General features: G+C 44.3%; 1 long non-coding RNA gene and 1 other non-coding gene across 2 annotated transcripts; one reads left to right on the plus strand and one right to left on the minus strand.

Moving 5' to 3' along the window:
• Positions 1–1789: 1789 nt before the first annotated feature.
• Positions 1790–4291, minus strand: LOC132479313 (uncharacterized). Its single transcript, XR_009530475.1, has 3 exons — positions 4248–4291; positions 3832–3930; positions 1790–2011 (listed from the first exon to the last, which is right to left on the minus strand). It is a non-coding gene; the product is annotated as an uncharacterized LOC132479313 (long non-coding RNA).
• A 274-nt stretch (positions 4292–4565) lies between these two features.
• On the plus strand, positions 4566–4729 carry LOC132479441 (U1 spliceosomal RNA). Its single transcript, XR_009530555.1, has one exon. It is a non-coding gene; the product is annotated as a U1 spliceosomal RNA (small nuclear RNA).
• Positions 4730–9728: the final 4999 nt, after the last annotated feature.

Genomic DNA, 9728 nt, shown 5'->3' on the forward strand with positions numbered 1-9728 from the left:
TTGCTTCTGTTTTATGTTTTGGTTTTTTGGCTGCGAGGCATGTGGGATCTTAGTTCCCCGACCAGGGATCAGGGATCAAACCCACACCCCCTGCATTAGACGGTGAAGTCTTAACCACTAGACCTCCAGGGAAGTCCCCACCATTTCTCTTATAGGTACTGCAAGAGCCTTTTAGCAGGTCTCTCTGCATCTTGTCTTCCCCTTCCCTCTAGTCTGTTCTCCCATGGTGCAGACAGGGTCCTTTCTAGAGTATATTTCATTTCCTGTAACTCCCTATTTTGCTCTTGGGATAAAGACCAAATTTCTTAATAAGACTTACAAAAAGTCTTGCATGTTCTGGCTCCTGTTTACCTCTTTAGTTGCATCCTTTCCCACTCTCCCCTTTACTCTTTTTTTTTTTTTAATATCTATTTATTTATTTATTTTGGCTGCCCTGGGTCTTAGTTGCAGCATACAGTCTTCTTAGTTGCAGCATACAGTCTTCTTAGTTGCGGCATGCATGCAGGATCTAGTTCCCCGACCAGGAATCGAACCTGGGCCCCCTGCATTGGGAGCATGGAATCTCACCCACTGAACCACCAGGGAAGTCCCGTCTCACCTTTACTCTTTACACTCCAGCCACTCTGGTCTTAATTCCATGTGTGTGCCACAACATGCCTCTCTGCTTCACCCAATTAACTACTATTTATCCTTCAAATCTCAGCATTCATTGACCTCTTCTCTGACTCTGAACCTCTACCTCCAACAAGCCCCCTTGAAACTAGGTCAGATCTCCCCTTTAAGGCTCTCATAACACCAGATGTCTTTGTGTGATCATTTATTTAGCATATGTCTACCCAACTAGAATGAAAGATTCAGTAGAACAGGGACCATGTGGATTTTACTCGTTTTCCTAGAGCCCCTAGCCCAGTGTATGGCTTATAGGAGGTGCTCAGTATATATTTGTTAAAAGAATGGATGATTAGGTGATTGACCTGCTCCTTTCTCCTTATTTTTTTTTGTTTTGTACTCTTAAATAGGTGGAAAATATATACGTGTAGGAAGTAGAAAACAAATAAAATCCCAAAAATATAAAGAATATAAAACTGATTTATAGACCTTTTCTTTTGTTATTTAAAATTTTTTAAATTGACGTATAATTGATTTACAATGTTTTAGGTATATAGCAAAGTGATTCAGTTATACATATATATATTGTTTTTCAGATTCTTTCCATTATACACTATTACAAGGTATTGATATACTTCCCTGTGCTCTACAATAGGTCCTTGTTTATCTATTTTATTTATAGTAGTGTTTATCTGTTAATCCCAAATTCCTAATTTATCCCCCTGCCCTTTTCCCTTTGGTAACCATAAATTTGTTTTCTATGTCTGTGAGTCTATTTCTGTTTTGTAAATAAGTTCATTTGTATCATTTTTTTAGATTCCACATATAAGTGATATCATATAATATTTGTCTTTATCTGACTTACTTCACTCAGTATGATAATCCCTAGGTCCATCCATGGAAATGGCATTATTTCATTCTTTTTTATGGCTGAATAATATGCCATTGTGTGTGTGTGTGTGTGTGTGTGTGTGTGTGTGTGTGTGTAGATATATACCAGATCTTCTTTATCCATTCATCTGTCAGTGGACATTTAGGATGCTTCCATGTTCATAGATCTTTTCTTCAGTTCATGTCAAACTTGGGTCGACTCACCATGCACAGTAAAGCCAATCGACTGGCACTAGGTTGTGGTGAAGGAAAGTACAGCACTTATTGCAAAGCCAAGCAAGGCCTACGGGCAGCTAATGATCAAAAGACCCAAACTCCCCAATGGCTTAAAGACAGGATGAGAGAGATGGTTGTGGGGTGCTTGATCAGCTCATGGACATTCTTCTGATTGGTTGGTGCTGAGGTAATTGGGAGTCAACATCATCAGCATTCTGGTTCCAGCCTGTCTGGGGTCAATGTACTTGTGGTCAGCATGCAGTTAACTTCTTTCACCTGGTGGGGGTCTCAGTATCTGCAAAACAGCCCAAGGATATGGCTCAGAATATTATCTATAGCCCTTGAGGAGGAGCTAAACTTCCTTGACTTTGTTTAATGGCTATTAACTATTACTATTTTGTTTTGCTTGACTGTTTTCTTTTGTTTCTGCATTTTCTCACTTCTCTGATTAAATTCGCTCTTTGGAACTCTTGGAAGGCCTAGGAGGCTAAAGTTTTTCTACAAACAAAAGGCAGGCAGAGGACATGGGGACAGGGGTTCTGTCCTGGGAAGGCCCCATAGGGTCCTGCTCAGTTACAATCCCTCCCTTTTCTTTGCTACTCCACAGTCTTGAGGGGAAACAGGTGCAGGACAAGAAAGGGAATAAAGTTCTGGATTGAGAGGTTAATCATAAACTCAGCAGAGGAACTCAGTTTTAAGGGGACTCAGTTTCACTCAGAGATAATAATGTTAACATTTTGGTTTATTTTAATCTTCTTACGACTTCGTATAATGCATTTATTTGAGTTATGATAGTTGTGATCAAATTGTGAAGAAATGTATATATCTTGTTTTTCACTTAATATTTTGTCAAAAACTTTCTCCATATGATTAAAAACTATTTTAAAATTAAGTTTAGGGGCTTCCCTGGTGGCGCAGTGGTTGAGAGTCCGCCTGCCGATGCAGGGGACGCGGGTTCGTGCCCAGGTCCGGGAAGATCCCACATGCCGCGGAGAGGCTGGGCCCGTGAGCCATGGCCGCTGAGCCTGCGCGTCTGGAGCCTGTGCTCCGCAACGGGAGAGGCCACAACAGTGAGAGGCCACAACAGTGAGAGGCCCACGTATCACAAAAAATAAATAAATTTAAAAAATAAAAATAAAATTAAGTTTAATGGCTGGATATTATTCAGTCCTAAGGCCCATCTTTCTAATCAGTAGCCTGTAAAGACAGTTGAATTATTTCCAGTTTTTTGCCGTGATGAGGTACTGTGTGCTCTGGAGCTCGCTTTTTCGAGGATGCCCATCTGTGCCCTTGTGGTTACTCTCAAGCGTGTGCTCTCTCTCTGTCTCTCTCTCAATACATTTCTGGTAGTAGAATTCCTAGGTCAAAAAGTATGCACAGGGCCTCCCTGGTGGCGCAAGTGGTTGAGAGTCCGCCTGCCGATGCAGGGGATACGGGTTCGTGCCCCGGTCTGGGAGGATCCCATATGCCGCGGAGCGGCTGGGCCCGTGAGCCATGGCCGCTGAGCCTGCGCGTCCGGAGCCTGCGCGTCCGGAGCCTGTGCTCCGCAACGGGGGAGGCCACAACAGTGAGAGGCCCGCATACCGCAAAAAAAAAAAAAAAAAAAAAAAAAAAAAGTATGCACATTTTCATTTTGAATCTTTTTTTTGGCTAGGCCGCGCGGCTTGCAGGATCTTAGGTCCCTGACCAGGGATTGAACCCTGGGCCATGGCAGTGAAAGCGTTAAGTCCTAACCACTGGACTGTCAAGGAATTCCCCATTTTGACTCTCATTGCCAAATGTTTGCACGACTTACATTCCTACTAACGGTGTATGAGGGCTGGTTTTCCTGCCTCCACCCTAGCACTGGCTTTTATCAGTCTTTAAATGGTGATTTTTTTTAAATTGAGGTATAATTGACTTTAAATGGTTATCTTTTATGACTAAGAGAGGTTAAAAATCTTTTCATATAGTAATTTTATTAGCCAAGTGTATTTTATCATTGTAACTGTCTCATTATATCATTTGCCCACTTTTAATTTTTAATAGTGGCAAGATACACATAACATAAAATTTACCATCTTTGGGAATTCACAACAGGGTTTAAGGATAAGTCGAAACACAAGTTAATCTTACCTAGGAGAGGAGACACTCTTGATCACAAAAGTGATTTCCAGCGGTGAGGGTCATCACACTCCAGTTGAACAGACCCCTTATGGCTTATCCAAATACCTGCTGTAGGAGGGAGCGTTTTGTGAGTTTTCCACTTACTTGGTTCAAAATTAGAATTGTGTTTGTGCAACTGCTCTTGCAAGTGAGGGTGATCATATGCCGCATATTTGAAAGAGCATATTTTGTACTTTTGCTTGAAGCTTTGAACTGACAGCCTATTTTTAGCATTTCCTGGACTGAATTTTTTAATGTACTTTTGCCAAATTTCATCTTTTCACACTTGCTCTTTCTGTTACGTGAATATTGGCTTGCTGAACTGCGCCAGAATCACAGCGACGTCATTAGCTCCAAGCCCTTGAAGGAAGGAACGAATTTGTTACCTTTATATCCGTAGAGCGTCTTTGCCTTTAAGTTTCATTCCACTACTATACTAGGAAAAGGACGCTGTGAATGAGATCAGCAAAAGGGGTGTGGAACATGTAGATAAGAGCAGTGACTGCCGGTAATGCTTACACTAGGCATTGTATTTCCTAAGATCTGGCAATATCTAGATATACAAAATATTGCTGCATGGTAATTATAGTTTGGAGACTCTATTCCAGAAGTGGGGGGTGGGTTGTAAAATGCATGAGCAAAGTGACCCTATCTTTAGAGTGATTTGAATCTGAGGGTGAGGTACCAGCGAATGCCAACAACTCATACTTACCTGGCAGGGGAGACACCATGATCACGAAGGTGGTTTTCCCAGGGCGAGGCTTATCCATTGCACTCCGGATGTGCTGACCCCTGCGATTTCCCCAAATGTGGGAAACTCGACTGCATAATTTGTGGTAGTGGGGGACTGCGTTCGCGCTCTCCCCTGATTCTTTTGTTTGTTAAATGAAAGTTTAGGTGTCACACGGTTTTTGTTCAAGCGGTTGGGGGTTGCTGACACGTTAGGCGTAGTGTTCTGAGGAAAAGTTTGTATCAGTTTTATCTGTTTCTGAGGAGATTTCTTTTTGTACTTTATCTGTGTTGTTGAAAGTCGGAGTTGGTGGGGCTTCCCTGGTGGCCTAGTGGTTGAGAGTCTGCTTGCCGATGTAGGGAACACAGCTTCGTGTCCCGGTCCGGGATCCGGGAAGACCCCATATGGTGCCGAGCGGCTAGGCCCGTGAGCCACGGCCGCTGAACCTGCGGGTCCCGAGACTGTGCTTCGCAACGGGAGAGGCCGCAACGGGGCGGGGGGCGGACAGATTTAACACCATAAAATGTAGAATTTGCGGTGATTTTTTTCCTTTGTACTCTTCAGTTTTCCCAGAGGCTGAATGGTTACTTTTAAAATCAGAACTTCTTTCCCAAAACATGTTTTTTTGTTTGGCATTTTTGGTTTTCTATCTTTTAAATTTGAGATTGGGGGGAAACTATGTGTCATCTGGGAGCTTGTGATATAATTATGTAAGTGAAAGGCTGTATGAGTTAAAAGCTTTTACTTTTAGGATGATGTCTCTACTTTAAAAATCAAATGCGCTACTATATTAAAGGGGTTGTGCTACTTGGAGGAGAAGTAAATCCAACAACAGATATTTTGGGAAGTGAGTAAACGGGGATGGAGGGGAAAGTATAGGCAAGGCATGGTGATTACTGAGGAGGTTACGTAGTAAAAGCCCAGATCATGCAGCTGTGGCTGTGAAGAGATCACAGAACTGGTTTCCCAGTTTGCAGCTCACCCCCTGACTCTTCCAGTTATAGTTTGTGGTAGCAGAGGCTTTCTTTTCGTGATGGTCTACCGAAAGTCTAGTCCAGAAGAGGCTCTGCCATTCCCACTCCCAGCAGTATTTAGGTACCAGTAACTCACATTTGTCTGGAGTCTACTATTGGCTGTTTACATTGGAGAGATGACAGGCCATTCAGTTGATCAGCAGCCCAGGATATGAGTATTATTCATAAATTTCTGCTGGGGCTGAGACATAAAGGTATGAGATGAAGATTTGGAAGCAAGCTATAGAACGGGCCTAGTGAAATAGTTGCATTCACATCATATTTGGCATCAGGAAGGTGGGATCAATTTTTGAGGAAAGAGGATGCAAGCTGAAAAATACAGCAGTCAAGGACTGGGCTTTGCAGAATGGCCTCAATTAGAGAACAAGAGAGGAAAAGGAACCCCCCTGAAAAAAGCTGGAGCAAGAGCAGAGGTGAGCACTTTCATAGTCAGTAGTCATTAGTGAGCTTTGAAAACATGCAGTCATTTTCTGCTTTTGATGCAGTAGGGGGAAATGGCAAGAAAACAAGTATAATATGTTGGCCACATTAGTAATTTTTAGTGAATGGAGTGGAGAGGACCAAGTTGCTCAGTTTGAAGCTGAAGAAGAAATCAGTCTACAAATTAAATAATCGGTACATCTCGGAAACTCCCCATAGTCCCAGGGCTTGAGAACACCTTCCATTATTTCATTGACCACATCACACTGAGAGGGTCCTAATCCTTTGCTCTCTTAGGTTCCCCGATGCCAAAGAAACTTTGTTTTGGAGGATTTTCCAGCTTTGCTCTCAGGAGATTAATTCTCCCAGTCTTTTTTTTTTTTTTTCTTTTTTTCTTTTTGCGGTATGTGGGCCTCTCACTGTTGTGGCCTCTCCCGTTGCGGAGCACAGGCTCCGGATGCGCAGGCCCAGCGGCCATGGCTCACGGGCCCAGCCGCTCCGCGGCATATGGGATCCTCCCAGACCGGGGCACGAACCCGTATCCCCTGCATCGGCAGGCGGACTCTCAACCACTGCGCCACCAGGGAGGCCCTCTCCCAGTCTTTTTAACCTGATGTTTTCTCCACAGGTTAGTAGACTCTGACTATAATGAGGCTTTGACCCTTGAAAAATGCGGGGGTTAGGGGCAGCAACCCTCCACGCAGTCAAAAATCCGTGTATAATTTATAGGTGGCCCTCTGTATCTGCAGTTCCTCTGTGTCTGCACCCTTGGATACTGTAGTACTTATTTATGGAAAAAATCCACATATAAGTGAATCCATGCAGTTCAAACCCTTGTTGATCAATGGTCAACTGTGTATCAGTCTATAAGCCACTGAGTGTAGAGGTTAAGAACATGGACTCTCACTAGTTCTGCTACTGTCTAACTTGGTGGTTTTAGGTAAATTAGCTAACTGTCTTGTACCTCATTTTCTTCATCTCTAAAATGGGGAATAATAGTAATAGTGACAACTGCCAATAGAAAGAAAAATGCACAATGTAAACATTGTGAGTTAAGTTTGCTTCAGGGTCTTACTGAGGACTGTAGCCCAGGAGATAGCCTCTCAGTAGCTCTGAGAAACTGCTCTGAAGAGGTGAGGGAGAGGCTAGTTTATATATGATTTTTTTGGTGGAGAATACATGCAGTCAGGTGTGTGTCATGGTAAAAGATTACTGCTAGTCACAAAGAACATATATCACAAGTTAATGATTTTAGTTCTTTTCCCTGTGTGGGAAGATGCAAGAAGCTGGGTTCATTAAAATTCTTCCTGAGATACATCTAACTATCTAAGAGCCTGTTTGTCCAAAGCACAGAGCATCCTCTTATTGTCTTAATTTCCTTAGACTGGAGCACAGAGTGCTTCATCCTTTTATCGCCTTAATCTCTTCTGTCTGAAGCACAGAGTGCACTCTTGGTCAGTGACTGCAGCAGGTTAACTTTTGAAGAATTCGATGTTGAGCAAAACACTCTTTGCTCTTCTTTTGTTTGCACAACCTAAAAAGGAATTGTTGAGAATTGAATGAGATAATATCTGTAAAGCCACAGAATAGTGTCTTGACGTGTAGGAGCTATTCCATAAATGTGATGTTAAACCAATGAATTAACTCCTAAGATCTAAGAAAGGAGAGCAAGAGAATAGTACTGTAGGGGGTCTGTCCTTTTCTGGATAAAGGGACACCTGTGTATGTTTGAAAGGAGAGGTGCTAAACCCAGGGCAATGGAAAGCGCTGAGATCAGAGAGGATGGGATTGGGAGCATATGTGGAACGAGAGGCTTAAGAAGAAAGGCGATGTCTCTTTCTCTGACACAACAGAGAGGCTGGGCCCAGTGGCTCTCAAACTTCAGTGTAAGAATTACCTGGAAAGCATGTTAAAAGTGCACATACCCAGACATTGATTCAGTAGATGATGGGAAAGAGCATTCATTTGTACTTTTGAAATAAAAGAGAAGCTAAATTATTCTCTCTCCTACAAAGAGGATATATGGGTGTGATTGGATTAGGGTTGTGGTTCTCAATTCTGTCAAACCTAGGGTCGCCTTTGGCGAGTAGTAATGTTTCCTTTATTATTCATAGTGTGTTCGTAGAAAATACGAATGTTCAAGATGTTCCTAGAAAATATAACTACATATACTTCCCCCACAAATGATATAAATGTCCTAACTGTAATATAAAGGAGAAATCAACATAAAATGTTATAGTAAAATATTTTAGTATGTGAATGCTTGGCATGGCAACACAAGGAAACAAAAATGTCCCCACAGATTTTCAAAACTACCCCTCGGCAGTGGTGGCATGCTCACTGAGAAGCACTGGTTTAGGTAGAGGTTTGAAACATCAGGGTTGAGGGAATTTAAAAGATGTGTATAAAAGGAAGGGCTTCCCTGGTGGCGCAGTGGTTGAGAGTCCGCCTGCCGATGTAGGGGACACGGGTTCGTGTCCCGGTCCGGGAAGATCCCACATGCCGCGGAGCGGCTGGGCCCGTGAGCCGTGGCCGCTGAGCCTGCGCGTCCGGAGCCTGTGCTCCGCAGCGGGAGAGGCCACAACAGAGACAGGCCCGCGTACCGCAAAAAAAAAAAAAAAAAAAAAAAAAAGGAAAGCCAAGTAGCAGTGAAGATGTGTGCAGTTTGCATGAATCTGGAGTGGGAGGATCACAGCTTCCTCCAGCAGTGCTGGGGAGAATGGGTGTAGAGGAAATGAGTACTGGATCTAGGACCAGACGGAGCAAGTGTGCTGTGCTGCAGCATGGTGGGGGGGGGGGGAATGAGGTGGATGAGGGGCTGGTGAGTCACATGGGATCTTGAGTGAAGAGTCTAGTGAACTGAGAGGTCAGACGGCCCTCTCTGGCAATAAGTAGACAGGAGGCTAACAGAAACTTAATCCTTGTTCAAAACATAAAATGCTGGGAGCATAGAACAGCAACGAAACAGGTTTTTCACATATATCTCTTAGCGAAAAAGAGAAACTCACAGAGATCAGGAGAAAGAAAAACTCCAGAGGGAAAGGTAGGAATGGACCCCGTCTCTTCGCTGAGGACACTGTCCATTCTCAGAAGGTGGGGTGGGTGTGTGTTAACAGGGCAGGAGACAAAGCCTGGGGGGGGGGGCTGAGCTGAGCGGGAGATCTGACTGGATGGTTCCTCCTCATTCTGTACAAACTGGGGAGCAGATTGAGAGGCTAGAAGCTTAGCTCGCATCGTGCAGTGTGAGCACTGAATTGGAGTCCAAGCGCTAGCACGGAGCCAGGCTATTCTCAATTTCATGCCCTGCTCCTCCCGCTCTTGGAACGGGAGGAAACGGTGCGGGGCTGGTATGGAGCGTTGCGATCCAGGCAAGGACGCCGGCTGACGTCGGCTGGTGACTGAAAGGCTCTGTCGCGTCCGTTTGCTCCAGGGGACTCCACACAAGGAGATCCGGAGACCTTCCGTTACGCCAGCGTTGGGAGAGGGGTGGGTTTGTGTCAGGAAAGTATCCTGGTCGGGCTGGTTGCTGGAGGAAGAGGCCTCCCGAAGCAGCCCACAGGAGGCGCAGCTGCCGGCTCGGACCTGCCGGGCTGCGCGGGACCTAAGGCGGGAGGCGGAGTAGGTCCATGAAAGGCACAGGGCATTTGGAACCGCGTTTCCTGGAAAGACGTGCTTGATGATCT

The sequence above is a fragment of the Mesoplodon densirostris genome, chromosome 18 (genome assembly GCF_025265405.1).
Source record: "Mesoplodon densirostris isolate mMesDen1 chromosome 18, mMesDen1 primary haplotype, whole genome shotgun sequence".
Taxonomy (NCBI): Eukaryota; Metazoa; Chordata; class Mammalia; order Artiodactyla; family Ziphiidae; genus Mesoplodon; species Mesoplodon densirostris.